The 15,111-nt window shown below is 46.5% G+C and overlaps 1 long non-coding RNA gene across 1 annotated transcript; it reads left to right on the forward strand.

The window, feature by feature from the left end:
• The first annotated feature begins 1,674 nt into the window (after positions 1 to 1,674).
• Positions 1,675 to 2,840, forward strand: LOC131274527 (uncharacterized). Its single transcript, XR_009181753.2, has 3 exons — positions 1,675 to 1,757; positions 2,386 to 2,616; positions 2,751 to 2,840. It is a non-coding gene; the product is annotated as an uncharacterized lncRNA (long non-coding RNA).
• The last annotated feature ends 12,271 nt before the right edge of the window (positions 2,841 to 15,111 follow it).

A 15,111-nucleotide genomic window follows, 5' to 3' on the forward strand; every position in this document is an offset into this window, starting at 1 on the left:
CTCCAGTACCGCCTGCACAGATCGCTCCAAGGCCCACTCTGGAGCTCCAGCCGGTTCAGGCACCTTCAGGAGCAACGGCTCTCAAGGGGGAGGCCAGTCTGGCAGCAGCACCTGAGCCATGGCCAGAGCTCAACTCAGCAGCAGGGCGGGCTGCCCCCCCACAGCCTTCCTGCCCCTGGCCCAGGCCCTACGGGAATGGTCTGCATGAGCAGAAGCCTGAGCTCCTGGCTTTGCCTCCCGAGCTGGTGGCAGAGCAGCTGTCACTCATGGATGCAGTGAGCAGCTGGGCTCAGCAGGGTGGAGCTGGGGGGGACCTTCCTCCCAGGACCTGCTGCCCCAGCCTTCCCCACCCTGATCCCAAATCCTGGGATCTCGGTCCAAACCCTGGTCCACTGCCAGCCTTGTTCCCTGGGTGAGTTTCTTGAGCCCAAGCCCACACTTAGGCCTCTGGAGAGGAGACCTAGGACACTAGCTGTCCCTGCCACTTGCACTGCTGTGACGATGACCCCGGCCAGGGTCCTGAGGGCCCACAGGATCTGAGCTGGGGGTGGGTGTGGCTGGCTGACTTGCCCTCCTCCCCAGGAGCTGTTAAAAAAGGTGGTGCCCCATCACTGCTTGGGCTCCATCTGGTCTCAGCGCCACCAGAAGGGCAAGGAGCACATGGCACCCACCGTGTGCGTTGTCATCAGCCAGTTCAAACACGTGGCCGACTGCGTCATGGCCACCTGCCTCAGGGACCACAGCATGAAGGCTGCAGCTGCAGACAGGGCCAGGGTGGTGGAGCACTGGATCGAGGTGGCCAGGGTGCGTGCTGGGGCCCTCTCTGGACTCCTGGAGCCCCCCTGTGCTCTGGTGGGCTCTTGGCCTCTGGGTCCTGCCCTGCCTGGAGCACAGTCCTCCTCCCTCCTCACATCCCCCCCCAGGCTCTTCCCTCAGAAGGAGCGTGGGGGTCCCATTCTGGGGCCCTGGCTCACCCTCAGGGGCTCTGTGGGGGTCTCTCATCCAGAGGGGGAGGTCAGCTGAGGGGGCTGGAGTGGGAGCAGGGAACGCTCAGACCACTCCTCATGGCCCATTCTTTCTCCCTCCCCAGGAGTGCCGAACCCTCCGCAACTTCTCAGCCCATGCCATCCTCTCTGCTCTTGAAAGCCACGTGATTGGCCGACAGAAGAAGACATGGGTGGAAGTTTCCAGGTGGGCAGGCTTCTCTCCAGGGAATGCCAGGGGAGGACCAGGGACCCTGTGGGAGGCTGGGCATCACCCTGCAGGGAGTCTGGAGGCAGCGGGATCTTGCAGGGGCCCGGTGGGCTGGGGCTCCAGGTCTCGCCAGGACCTGAGGTCAGCTGTTGCGCATCAACACTGGTGCCATCCACAGTCAAGCACAAAGTCGAGCCAGATGAGAGCATGTCCAGGATGTGCTTTTCAGCAGCCCGATCTGTCCAATGGACAGCTCCCTGTGTCAACACGAGCTGCTCGTGAACTGGGGGTACCCACTATGCCTGCCTGAGAGCTCAGCTCCCAAGCCCATGCTGTCCTGCAGTGCTCAGAGCTGCCCAGGTTCAGCACCACCCACCCAGGCAGTCTAGGTCCCAGGACCTGGCTACAATGAAGCGGGTTGTCCCCTGAACCCTCCCACCCACTCCCACCTTTCTCCTTCCTTCTTGCCCTCCCCCAGGGACAGCTTCTGCCTCTTTCAGACACTGTCTGAGATTTTCTCCACTGAGAACAACTCCTCCTAGGGCAGCAAGCTCATCTCCCAGGTGAAGAGCAGGTGGGGGGGAGGGGGGCAGGACTCAGGAGGTGGGCTTGTGAGTGTTTCCCTGGATGTTTCTTTGCCAACATCCTGTCTGACCTCTTCTGGAGGAAGATGAAGAGGAATCTGTTTGTTCGTGGGCAGGTGGGGGGCAGCTGCAGGGCCATTGGCTGGGGTTGGTGCTTGGATGTGATGGGGAGGACTGGGATGTTCCAGGAGGAGATGATGAACTGGTAGGATGAGAAGTCTCCATCTACGTGGGGGTCTCAGAACTGCACCTCGTTATGAATGGCTTGTGTCAAAGAGCTAGAAGTATTTGGGAGATGGGAAACCACGGTGGATCCTTTCTGACTAAAACTAGAAGCTTCCACCTAGAAGATGCAGCACAACTTCGATGTTCAGTACTGCAAGGACATGTGGTCACAGCCATGCAGCTGGAGGATGGGGTGCACTTGCAGGCAGAACATCCTGAGTGGACCCCTAGGAGGGGTCACCTGTGTTTGGGCCTCAGGCAGCCTTTGGATTTTCAGTCGTGTGGGCTGGGGCAGGCAGGATCTGCTCAACTAGGCCTCCCAGGACACCCCATTCTCCAGCTCCATGGCTGGGATGACACGAGGACCCCTGCACATCCACAGGCAGAGGCTGGGAGAAGCGGACAGCTGTTGGCAGTGGCAGGTTTTGGGGTGACATCAGCACAGACGAAGTCTCTGGCCGGAGGGAGCTGCCTGTCTTCAGCGCCCCGAGCACATCCTTCCTTGGGCCTGTGTGTCCTCCTGCAGAATGGAAGCACAAGCATCCAGCAGTGCCACCGTCATGGCCAGCTGGCGGGGTTGACAGGAGAAAAGGAACATGGTCGAGCATTCCTGGTACTCTCCCGCCCATCTGGGGTCCACGACTTTTCAGATTTCCACATTCCCACTTGGCTCAGGAGTCCACAACCCCAGGGACAATGGGGAGGGGCAGAGGGTCTCACTGACCCCGACCTGCTCAATCCTGACAGGAGGTGAACCTCGATTTTGCCACCCTGGACACGAACCGCAACAGAGACCAGAATCAGCAGCAGAAGCAACAGCAGCAGCAACAGCAGGAGGGGGTGGGTGTGGCTCATGCCAGGGGGACATGGCGGGTGGCCTCCAAGTCAGGGTGGGGCCCTCCTCCCAGCTACCCCTCCTGGGCCTCTGAGCCTGGGGAGACTTCCTTCCATGTCTGTTCCCCTGGAAGCTTGAGGGCCGGTAGCCGAGGGAATCCTTGGGGACTAGTGGTAGCAAGTCAGAGCAAGAGCCTAGAAGAGCCGATGCTGGTTGACTGGGTGGGGCAGGGTGTTGGCTTGGAATGGAAGAAACACCAGTGCTGGGAGGTGACTGCAGGGGAGTTTGGGGTCCTTGGAGGCTGGGCAGGGATCTTTGGGATGACAGCTGAGTGCCCGAGTGTGTGCCAGGGTGATGCTGGGTGGTCCTAGGAGTCTGAGCCTGCGGGATTGACAGGGCTGGTATCGGGGGCACCCGAGCACCTGTGCTCTTCCCCACCCACTCAACACCACAGGGTGCCATCCAGGGCACTGTCCTATGCCTGGGGACGTTTCCTCAGTGAGTTTTTTTTTTTATAAACATAAAAGTTTCACTGTAAGTTTATTTAATTTCACACTGCCTTATAAACTGACCCTACACTCCAAGATATAAGGATACTATTTCATGAAATTCTCACAACAAATAATGTGTTAAATTTTAGAGGTTTAACATTAAAAACAGAAAGAAGAAAACATGAATATTAACATTCTAATGTTCCTTGCTATTAAGGATTTGATCATTATATTAAACTCAAATTGATTGAACTTTCTAGCTTCTACACATAGATTTTCCTATGGTTTCTTATTTTCTTTTTTTTTTCTTTATTTTTTTAATATTACATTAAAAAAATATGAGGTCCCTATATAGCTCCCACCCCACTCACCACAATCCTCCCCCACAACAACAACCTCCTCCATTATCGTGAGACATTCATTGCACTTGGTGAATACATCTCTGAGCACTGCTGCACCTCATGGTCTATGGTCCACATCATAGTCCACACTCTCCCACAGTCCACCCAGTGGGCCATGGGAGGACATACAATGTCTGGTAACTGTCCCTGCAGCACCATCCAGGACAACTCCAAGTCCCCAAAACACCCCCATATCTCATTTCTTCCTCCCACTCCCTACCCCCAGCAGCCACCATGGCCACTTTCTCCACACCAATGCCACATTTTCTTTGATTACTAATCAACAATAGTTTATTAATACAATATCAGTAAGTCCACTTTAATACATACTCTATTCCTCCATCCTGTGGACCTTGGAATGGTTGTGTCCACTAAACATCTTATATCAAAAAGGGGCTTAGAATCCACATGGATGCTGGATGCAATTCTCCTGCTTTCAGTTGTAGGCGCTTTTGGCTCACTCGTGTGGTGGTTGACCTCCTTCACCTCCATGTTAGCTGAGTGGGGTAAGTCCAATAAACCAGAGTGTAGGAGCTGAAGTCTGTTGAGGCTCAGGGCCTGGCTATCACATGGTCAGTCCAGAGATTCAGGTCCCCTGGGTGTACATTAAATCCCAGCACCAACTACAGTTCTGGTCAAAGTAACAGGAGAGGCTTGTGAACAAAGATCACATCTGAGACCAGCTCCATCACACAGAAACACATATTCCAAAGTAGGGCCAACTAACATGACACTGAACTCCATCTGCCATAACCATAGAATGTGTTGGTCTCTGTAGCCCTCAGAAGAACCAATACCTGGGGTTCTATCTACTTTATCTGTCTCTGGGACTCTGCTGAGGTGTGCATAAGGGCAACCCCTCTGATAACTTCCTGGCTCTTTTTGGAGACTCATATCCATATAAACTCATTTTTCCTTTCCATTTCCCCCTTTTATTTGGCTGCAAAATAGAGAAAACATGCACAACACAAGAACATAGACAATAAGGCCTGCTAAATACCAAAAGCTATCTGCAACAGTTTCCAAGAATTGAAACCGTGTAAAGTATGTAGGAGGTTCTCAGCCAATTGTTTGGCATCTCTAACTGCCAGATGAGCAGTTTGGAGAGCTAAAATCTCATCGTGCAAATATTTTATATCCATACTAATTTCTTCATGATTCCATACCCTTGTCAGTGCAGTTTCACTGCCATCCAATTTCAGGAAGTTTCATTGAATTGGACAGAGGTCACACAAACAAATGCATACTGCATATGGCATTGTAGCCACACATGGTACTGCAATACCTCCACCTGATATCCTAAAGAAAGGACCCGTTTCTTCCAATGCATTTAATTTTGCTTTCAAATTTCAGTCGATATGTTCCTGATTTTCTAATGCTAGTGAAGTGTTTCTAGCCAAACCATTTACAAAATGAGCTGTCTGAATGCTCTTTGCTAAGGTCAGGCCAGAGGTTACAAAGGAGGCTATAATGGGAATGAGGGCAACAATGCCAGCAATGATCAGGCTGAGGGCTCTAAAATGTTGTGATTTTAGTGCATGCTGCATGAGCTACAATGTTTGTTCCCCAGGGTCATCACACCAGGGCTCATCTAGGGTTACTGGGAGCATGACAAAGCTAGGTTGTCTGATGATGAGTAGATCATCATCCCAGTTAGCAGTGGCAATGCAGTTGGTAAGGTTACAGAGGGGGGATTCTACCACATAGTAAGATCCTGAAAAGAAATATTTATGTGGCCCACTAAAACTGCACACAGGCTGAGGACTCAGGTCTTCTATCCATATCGAAACTGGAGACCACAGTCTGTGGTCCCAGTGCCTGTGAAATTGACATGATGGGTCACAGCAACCAACTGCCACAGCTTATCCTGCAAAACAAACTTTGGAGAAGTGGTGACATTAACAACAAAACCTCCTGCAGACATATGAAAATTTGGATGCTGGGGTTCCACACGGTGGCCCAGGTATATAAAGTACCCAAGCCTTCTGAGATGTTATGAGCACAGGCTGGGACATAAGCACATGAAACACAAGGAGGAAAGCCCTTAAACTCTAAAATAGTGCTTTTAGATCAGAGTGGCAATGGGGGCCGATGATGCATGGCCACTGGAGTACCATTAGTGAATTCCCATTTACTTACAGTATGGATGTATTTATAGAGACCCCATGGGACAGTGACATTGGCTACATGACTGCCTCCATAGGTTGTCTTATTTTCCTGCTGGGTACATAGACAACCCACATTTTCCTGGGGAGAAAAACAAAGAGGCACTTTGACAGTGAGGCCACTGTAGTTAAATGAGTTTACAACATGATTCTGATATGACCCATCAACAAGCCTCCTATCATGGCCATGGTTAATCCCAAAGAGGGTTGCAACCAATTAATATTCCCTAACAATTTAATCATTTAAATAGCTAAATGTCACACGAATAGTTGGCCTTTGTGGCACTGCTTACTGCTTTTCCACTAGATGGCCTAAGTAAGAGAAAGGAAAGTCTTTTGAACTTTTTCTGGAGTAATTTGCAGTCCCACTGCATAAGCAGCTGTTAGATATCTGCAAAAAGTGAAAGCAACTGTTCTTGTGTCACACAAGTCAATAAGATACCATCCATAGAGTGAATAATATAGGCAGAAGGGTATTCTTCTTGCACTGGGGTCAGTGCCTTAGCTACATAAGCTTGGCAGAGAGTAGGAATGTTGGCCATGCCTTGAGGTAGTACAGCCCAACAGAACTGGTATAAAGGTTTTTGAAAATTAGGGCTAGGCAAGGAAAAGGCAAAACAGGGGTGGTCGGCATGGTGCAAGGGAATAGTGAAAAAGACATCCTTTAGATCTTGTACTAAAAGGTAATATTGTAAAGGGACAGTGGTTAGAGATGGGAGTCTGGGTTGTAATGGACCCATAATCAGCATGGTTTTATTTACTGCATGCAGATCTTGTAACAACCACCAATTTCCTGATTTCTTTTTAATAACAAAAATGGGAGTATTCCATGGACCAAAAGTTTCACAGAAATGGCCAGCAGCTCTCTGTTCATTCCCTAGCATTTCTGCAGCAACTAACTTCTCCTGTGTAAGGGGTCACTGATCCACCCAGACAGGTTTGTTGGATAGCCAAACTATGGATGCTGCAGTTGGCTGGGTTGAAGTATCAGTAAATCCACCTAAAAATGTGGGTACCCTAATCCCTGTTGAGGAAGAGGAGTCTGAATATGCACAAGTTCCAACAAACCCTGATGTTGTTTTCCCAGACCCTTTTGTGGTTATAGCCCCATTCTTACATTATTTGCATAACAACAGACGATGGGTTAACAAGCAAAAGGCCAAGATTAGAAAGAATATCTCATCCCCATGAATTAATAGGTAATGCTGGCAGGACAAAAGGCTGAAACCAGCCTTTATGTTCTTCTTCATCTTCCCATGGAATGAGTTGGGCACTACAGAAAGGGTGATGCATGGCACCCACCCCTTCCTTGTAAGGTACCTGAAGCTGTTTCTGCTAGCCAGGTTGCAGGCCAATGCTGCTGGGTGATGGCAGATTCATCAGTCCCCGTGTCTGAGTCCCTCAAAAGCCTGGACATTTAAATGCAGTGTTAGCAATGGCTGTTCTGCCTGAATTAACTGAGTACAGTAAGTGGCTGGTGAACAATCAGAGGAAGAATGAGTTGAGGCAGCAGGAAACAAAGTGAGGTGAGCAAAGCAATGTGAGGTTCTAGCACAACAATAGAGATAAGAGTTACCACTAAGCAAATTTCTTCAGTATAAGTAGGGGTGATTAACGATGGAAGAACAATTATTTCCTTCACAGCCAAATGAGGGGGACCAAGAATTAGCCCGTAGGTAGTTGGGGGCAGGATCCCAGACACTAGTGGGAACAATCTGGGATCCCATTTCAGTGTTAATACCCAGTGGGGGTGGGACTGAGTTCCATATTGTTGATACTTTGTTGCTGGGAACTGGAGGTGGTGAACTGGGCAGGACTATTTCTGAGTAAAGGCTGTGCCACTTCAGGATTGGAATAAGTGGGGGTAGTTAGAGCCCCTAATATTTGGCATGGCTGGGCCTGGCCCCACAAGCCATCTCCCGGTGCCTGTACAGGTTGTCCAATGCAGTGGTCTTAGACCAGCATTCACATTCATTTGCACAATGCTTGCCTTGCTATCAGTGAGGGCAAGTGCCAGGTGATTGCGTTTGTGGACACAACAGCAAAAGGGGAGAAGGACGCAAAGCCACAGAAGGGCAGATGTGATGAAAATGGCCTGGTTGTTGGCACTGAGAACAAACCGACTAAGAATTTTGGATGGTGATTTTAAGAGCAGCTGCTAAAACTGCAGAACGACCAATATCTGCACAAAGCTGGATGTAGTCTGTGATGGTGGCAGTTTTTTGAATAAGGTCTGATAGGACTTTTGCAAGCTGCATCAGCATTTTCAAATGCAAGCTGTTTCACCACAATGCTCCCAGCTTCAGGATCGATGATCATTCACACTACCACCTTGAAAAGGTGGGCCACAAAGTCAGCATAAGTCTCGTATGGTCCCTGCATGATTTTGGACAAGTCTAAGGATTTCTCTCCCTGTGAGGGCAATTGTCTCCAGGTGTGTAAGGTGCAGAGACTGATTTGTTGGTAGGCCTGAAGCCCAAACAGGAACTGCTGTTGGAGAGGTTCATATTGACCTGTGCCAGTAACCATTTCCATGGAGATAGGCACACCATGTGCTCAATTGCAATCAGCCTGTGCACTAGATTCCTCAAACCAATGACTTTTCCACAATAAATAATGCCCCCCTGAAAGACTAGCTTTAACAAGAACTGTCCAGTCCTTTAAGTAAGGGTGTCAGTATCCACGGATTCCAAAAGGGACATGATGAAAGGTGAAGTAGAATGGTAAGTGATGTAAGCCATTTTTAACTCTTCCAGCAATTCAAAGGAATGGGGTCATGACAGTGCAAGACCTGACAGGGATTATTGGGGTCTGGGTGCTCTATCACATGGAACAATTGGAACCCTGTGATGTCTTCCCTAGCAAGACATGCCACCTGCAGCCCTTGCTGCAGCGTGGATAACAAAGGAGCCTCCGCTTCATGTGTGGGCACTACAGGGGCAGAAGGAAGAGCTGCAGCTAAAAGTTTTGATCCTTCACATACAATTGAGACACCTGATATTGTAGTCCCCCTAATCCAGAGCCCAAGGGCATGGTCATCTCATCCCCCTCTTCCTTGGGGTCCTCAGCAGCAACTGGAAAGGATTCCTTTAACCCTTTATTAACTGTGGATGCTAAAGGCTCAACCATAGGTTGTCCTTCCAACTCCCTCAGAGGATCCAGGGAATCCCTTATTAAGCTCCACAAAGTAAAGGAGCACACTGGCATGCCCTGTGGCCCTTTGGCAGTGTAATGGTCCCGAAGGCATTGACCAACCTTCCACCATGTCTCTTCATTTATAGTGACTTCATCAGGAAACCAAAGGCAGACCTGTTGCACAAAATCTAAAAATGTTTCCAGTTGTGAGGTAGTCCTTTTGAACCTCTACCAGATAACAAAGCTATGGGGATGGCTGTTTTAATAATACTGCTTATAACAATGGCCTGTCTTAACCAATATGTTATGAAGTGATTACAGAGCATGACCAGCTGTGATGAGCCAACTAACTTGTTCTTGCATGAGCATTGCAAAAAGAACCCTCTAACTATTGTGCCAGGAAAGTTGGGCTGGTAGCCAATGATGGGTAAGACCCTTACATTGTGATAAGGGCAACCTAAGACAGGCTCAGTCACTCTGGCACTAAAACAAAAAGAGGAACATGAAGGCAGTGGTGATTTGTTGGCTGAAGAAAATAAGACATGGTGTAACCTAGGAAACAGAACAAGAAAAGAATGTTCTTTGTTGAGACTCCCTTGGTCAACAGGACAGGAATGCCTCTGGTTAAGATCTATTAGGTCAACAGGCCAGATCAGTAGAAAGAACAAAGTTGCCTTAAAAAGTTGAAATAAAAGTGGTCTGTTCCTTTTTCTGATGATAGATAACAACAGCAAATCTGTCTCTGCTTTTTGGGCTTTTACTATACAAGCTTTCTGTATGAATATGTAGCTGCATAAAAATAAACTTGTCTTTGGGCATTGACTTGCAGATCCCCTGATCCCTTCTCTTTTCTTATTCATTCCTGATATCCTCCGGGTTTGATGCAACATGTGGCACCCAACGTGGTGTCTGAAGTTTTCTTCCCTACAGTATTGAAGAACCAGCAGAAAGGACTCCTATGAGGGTCATGATCATTGTCCCCTATTTTTGACTCAAATCTTATTGTAAGTAACATTTCCATAATTATCAGGGTAATGGAAAATCAAACAGGGTGACTGGAAGAATATTCTCAGGTTTTGAAAACTTTACTGAAAACCACTGCAGTGTCTGATAAAACTTCCAAATTGCTTGAGATTTTTGTCTTAGTTCAAAAACATTGTTATTGATTTCAACTGCAAGGACAAAATATCTTAAATTTGAAATGACAGAAATTAGTTATGAAGGTGCTTCACTGAGCCTATCAGAAAGTGAGACTGTTCCCTTGTCTGTTTGGGCTTTATGTCACCAGATTGCTGCCACACTAGATCCTTTGCAATCAGAGGACGGAGATGATGATGAAACTACTATATTTTCTAAAACTGCTGTTAAGCAGAAATCTTGTGATAACAAAACCTTGGTTTGGCATAGGGACAATGATAATGACCTTGATTGTCATGTTCCTTCCCAAAATACCAATCCTTTTTTAGACGAAAGTGTTGCCATTAATCCTAGTGGAATTCCTGAACTTTGTTTCATATCCCACTAGTATATTTGAATTGGGTGATCCAGAAGCCCATGTTTTTCCTCTTCAACCTACTGCTCCTTTAGATCCTCAGTTGATTTCTTCAGTTTCTCCTCCACAAATTGTACTATGGCAAATGGTCTCTTTGGGCTTTTTTCTGATAATCCTGATGTGTTGCCTCACATTAATGAAGTTGTGGTGTCTAATCCAACACCACAAATGCCATTGATGTGTTGTCTATTGCAGGACTCACACCAAGGGGATCCTGAAGCAATACAGTTCTTATCCACTTTTCCTGTTACACTCAAACCCATTCCATCAGATTTAAATAACCCTCAAGGTGGAATAGAATTTCATCATGAACCAATTCCTTTAAAATTATTAAAAGACTTGAAACAAGTATGCACAGATTATGGGGTTAATTCTACTTATACTTTTGGATTAGTTCAAGGCCTGGCTCAGATTAATAGGCTAATACCATGGGATTGGGAAATGTTATATCAGATGGTATTAAACCCAGCTGAATTTTTACAATTTAAAACATGGTGGACTGATGAGGCTAATCAGACAGCTCACTGGAATGTTAGTCTCAAACCTCTTGTTCTTACTATAGCCAAGCAACTATTAGGCATAAGGCCATGGGCAGGGGTAGCCAAGTAAGTACAATATGATGACACTGTTATAGTCCAACTGTGTTTGGCATGCTTGGCTGCATGGAGAAAAATCTCTCCACTAGGGCAGCCTACTCATTTCTTTTCAAAAGTGATTCAGGGTATCAATGAGCCATATGTTGAATTCATAGCTCATTTATCTGATATTGTGCAAAAAACTATTGAAATTCCTGAAGCACAAGATTTGATCCTCTTAACATTGGCCTTTGATAATGCAAATAATGAATGCAAAAAGACTATTAAACCACTCAAGGTGGTAGGAGGATCAGTGCAAGATTATATCAAAGCTTGTCAGGGCATAGGTTCCACTACACACCAGATGGTGGTATTAGCTGTGGCAATGAGAGGTAATCAGAGACCGCAAGCTAAAAAAGGAAATTGTTTTAAATGTGGGAAATCTGATCATTTTCAAAAGGATTGCAGAGTGTATTTTGCTCAACCACAAAAGAATGGCAGGAGAAAACTCCCCTCCAAGGTATGTCCTGTGTGTCAGAAAGGTTTTCATTGGGTTAATGAATGTAAATCTAAATTTCATAAAAATGGCTTTCCCCTTTCATCATCAGGAAACCACTTGGCAGGCCTAGCTCAAGGCTCTCAGACAAACAATATGAGCCTACAAGAAAAATACCCAGTCAACAATGGCCAGCAGCATGCATCCCAGTTTCTGAACTAAGAGAAGCTACTTGAGAGAGTGCTGCTGTTGATTTACCTTCAACAGAAACTAAACTTATTACTCCTGCTGTGGGTATGCAAACTATACTTATAGGTGTAAAAGGCCCATTACCTCCTGAAAGTGTTGGCTTAATTGTAGGTAGGAGTAGTTTAATATGAAAGGATTGCTAGTACAAATTGGCATTAAAGATAGTGATTATAAGGAAGAAATCAAGGTTATGGAGCAAGCTGTTAGTCAAGTATAAGTTACTTGGGGGCAATGTATAGCTCAATTACTACTCCTGCCCTATCACAAAACTTGCACTCTTCCTTTTGATAGAAATGGGGGACTTGGGTCAATGAGGAATGAAATTTATTGGCAGACTTTTGTAGGTGATGATCAGCCTGAAGTTACTATTACTATTAATGGAAAAGTGTTTTGGGGACTAATAGACCCAGGAGCTGATGTGTCCATCATTGCTAAGTGATATTAGCCTCAATCATGGACATTGCAAAAGGTCCCAACAGTCTTTACTGACATTAGGACTATGACAGATATTTATCAAAGTACCTCTGTTTTTGATGTATTAGGACCTGATGGGCAAAAATCTATGTTACAAACTTATGTGGCTGATGCAGGACAATCTGTGGGTCAGGGAGTTGCTTAGTCAGTGGGGAGCATTTTTACATATTCCTATGCTTTCAGAGCAAGCTAAAACTATTTACTTGGATATGAAGTATAACAATATCAGAGGAGGGTGTGATCGGGGTAAGAGAGGGCGCAGGCTGTGGCTGCTCTGGCTGCTGCCTCTGCTGGTCTCAAAAACATTTGTTTTTTTTTTTTTTAATTCATTTTTTTAAAAAATATTACATTAAAAAAATATGAGGTCCCATTCAACCCCACCGCCCCCACCCCCACTCCTCCCACAGCAACACTCTCTCCCATCATCATGACACATCTATTGCACCTGGTAAGTACCTCTCTGGGCATCGCTGCACCCCCTAGTCAATGGTCCACATCATAGCCCACACTCTCCCACGTTCCATCCAGTGGGCCCTGGGGGGATCTACAATGTCCCATAGTTGTCTGTGAAGCACCACCCAGGGCAACTCCACGTCCCAAAAATGCCTCCCCATCTCATCTCTTCCTCCCATTCCCTGCACCCAGCAGCCACCATGGTCACCCTCCCCACACCAATGCCACATTTTCTCTGTGGACATTGGATTGGTTGTGTCCATTGAACATCTATGTCAAGTGGGGGCTCAAAAACAGTTTTTTGAGCATTAGAAATTCTTCAGGACAAGGCTGTTTCAGGATTTTGCAGGGCAGGAGGTGTCTGGACATCGATTTCATGGGAAGGTAATAGAGAAAATTCATGTTAAAGATAAAATTAAGGCTCTCTTACACAGAGGTGGGGGCTGTGCATGGGACACTCCCTCCTGGGGAGGGCAGAGCTGTGGCACCGGCACCGCGGCCAAGATTCCTGGAGGCTCTGTGGTACTGGGGAATTCATAAGCCCTGAGTGGGCTATTGGGGGGGCTAACAGGGCAGGAGGCCTTCGCAGACGAATTTGGGGAGATAGACGGGAGTTTTATTGTGAGGCGGGGAATTTTTGATTGTGGACACAAATAATAGCACTTCTGGCTAAAGCCCAGCCCCCAAGGGTGGCTGTCGATCTGCAGCAGCCTTAAATTGCTCCCAGCAAAGGGATGTCACCAGGAGGCTATTTTGGGGGACGACAGGGTGGGAGGCCGCTGGAAGTCGATTAAGGGAATTTTTTGTGAGACATGGGATTTTTGATTTCAGACACTGATACAGCACTTCCGGCTAGAGCCCCACCCCCTAAGCCTAGCTGTGGATCTACAGCATCCTTAAATTGGCTGCAATATAGAGGCTCCCCCAACTGGCTATTTCATGGGCCTGCAGGGCGGGAGGTGTCCTGAAGTTGAATTGGTGATACAGCCACAGAAGAGCCCTAGTGAAAGGGGGAATTGTGGGTTTCAGAAACATAGGTCAGAGTTTGTGGACGTGACCACTATCATAGGGCTGGCATCCAGCTGCAGGGATCCCTGAAGGCTGTGTTGCACTGTGGTGCTCCCAGGCTCCCTGTTAACCAGATTTGAGGTTCCCAGGTCTGTGTCCCTTAAACCCTGGTGGCCCACACCCCAGAGACTCACACCTCTTGAGTCTGCAATATCACAGACTTTCCATCCCTGAATCCACCATGCCCTGAGGCCCATCTGAGGTCCTTGATTGTCCTAGCCCTCAACGTTTGTGGTTTTTTTTTTTTCATTTAATTTTTATTTTTAATTTTTTATTTTCTTGGTTGCTAATATTGCATTATTTCCTAGTCTTTTCTCCCATTGTATCTTCCAAGGTCTTTTTCTTTTTTCATTTATTTAGGGGATTTTTGTTGTTGCTGCTGTTGGTGTTCTATATCTCCTTTTCTTTTCCTTACTTGTTCCCCTCCATTTTCTTTACCCACCCCCCTTTTTCTTTCTTTCTTTCTTCTCTCCTATTTTTTCTCTCTTTTCTCTTGTCCCTCATTTTCTTCTTATTTTATTTTATCTTAATTTTACAATAGGTGCTGCAGGGAACACCTCACATTTGCTGGGTTTCCTCATCCTCCATTGCCTCATTTCTGTGTGAATTGATTTTGGCTACCTACACTATCCCCTTTTCCCCACATCTTGATATCCTCCATCATCTACTGTCTCTCCTATATTCCACCTCCCTTTCTTTGACACCAAATCATCTAACTCTTAATTTCTAATACCTTAGTTTTGTTTTCTCTCTTTTATCCACTCTTGAAACTATTGCCTTTCTTTTCTCTTTCCCTCTCTCATGAGAACACTAGCCTATTAATTCATACCATATTCCTCCCATATTCAGTTGACTACCTCATTATAGGTACTCTACTTACTGCTATAACTCTACACAACTTGCATGAATCTAATATCCATTCTCCCAGATCTCATATTGTTGCTCTGTTAACATTTATTACCAATACTACTTTAAACATTTCCCTTTCTTACACAATTACCTTTCGCTGGCCCTAATACTTTCCTTCAAAGTGAACTCAGCCAGCAATAAGAAATTAGAATAAGAACAAAGTGACAAAGAGAAGATATAATGCTTACAAAAAAACAACAGCTAATTAATCCCTAAGAATAGACAAAGAAGCTAAGGAACTGATTAAACCCATCAAGATAAAATGATGACCAGACAGCAACAAAAATCTACAAACCAAACCAGTA

Source organism: Dasypus novemcinctus, chromosome 19, assembly GCF_030445035.2.
Source record: "Dasypus novemcinctus isolate mDasNov1 chromosome 19, mDasNov1.1.hap2, whole genome shotgun sequence".
NCBI classification, from domain to species: domain Eukaryota; kingdom Metazoa; phylum Chordata; class Mammalia; order Cingulata; family Dasypodidae; genus Dasypus; species Dasypus novemcinctus.